Below are 959 nucleotides of genomic sequence, written 5' to 3'. Positions count from 1 at the left end.
AGTAATTTTGTTGTTTTTTAGATGTAATTCAGGTACAATTGATTTTTTTAATCAAATATATTGCATTATAATTGACTGCAAATAAATTAATTTTCCAAACATCGCTTGTTTATTTCTTTTAAAGCGTACTTAAATTAAAATACACATTTTAAACACCCCTCATAATTTATGGGCTTTCAAAATTTTCTGTGATTAATCACAAAAAAAGTATTTCATTAATCATGAGCACTCTTAGATTAATCATGCAATTTATTTTGACCGTGCAAGCTCTTTTACCTTAACCGCCATACGGTCAGTGATCAGATCGTCGGTACAAAAAAGAGTGAGGAGACTCCGACTGGTGTGCTCGCTGGAAAATTTCACTCCAAAATACAGCCTGAAAGAACTTTAGATAAACCTGTTAAGGTTTGTGCAAATACATGAAATGTTAAAAATCTTCTTGGATGACATTTGTCAGGTTCAAACACTGATGACATCTATTAAACAAGACAAGAAGCAAAGAATCAAACAGAGACAGAATTAAATTTGGACTCAATATTGAGGAGAGTCGCCTGTACACTGTACCCTTGTACAGTATCTCAGCACGCTCTGACGAAAAAAGGTTTACGCCTCCTCCTTTATTTGGACACTCCCTGTTTACACAACAACATCTGCTTCCAAAAGAATGGGGGGTATGTAAACAGCTCTTGTTTTCGGTCACATTAACACAAAAGAAAAAGATGCCTCGGGCTTGGGCTGGTCCTGGATTCAGCTTGGGCAAGTCTTGGATCACAATAGATAACCCCCATCCCGTCTCCTCCCATCGTACACAATGGGATTTTCCAAGCCTTTGCTTGGTACAACAAAGACAACCTCATGTCTGTTCATTGGGAACTTAGAGAACGGAATGTTTTTTGATAATTTACATACCATTTTTCTGACAACATTCTGACATTAAAATTGCATTTATGTACACATAT

General features: G+C 36.1%; 1 protein-coding gene across 3 annotated transcripts in view; it reads left to right on the top strand.

Moving 5' to 3' along the window:
• Positions 1-90, top strand: part of stx2b (syntaxin 2b) — a 29927-nt gene extending 29837 nt beyond the window's left edge. For all 3 annotated transcript variants that reach the window (XM_062049653.1, XM_062049654.1, XM_062049656.1), the window contains one exon: positions 1-90. This exon is cut by the window's left edge and continues 1712 nt beyond it. The gene's annotated coding sequence lies outside the window, so the exon portion shown is untranslated.
• The last annotated feature ends 869 nt before the right edge of the window (positions 91-959 follow it).

The sequence above is a fragment of the Entelurus aequoreus genome, linkage group LG06, assembly GCF_033978785.1.
Source record: "Entelurus aequoreus isolate RoL-2023_Sb linkage group LG06, RoL_Eaeq_v1.1, whole genome shotgun sequence".
NCBI lineage: Eukaryota > Metazoa > Chordata > Actinopteri > Syngnathiformes > Syngnathidae > Entelurus > Entelurus aequoreus.
The sequence above is the reverse complement of the archived record's forward strand: the minus strand, read 5'-3'. Positions and strand labels throughout refer to the sequence as shown.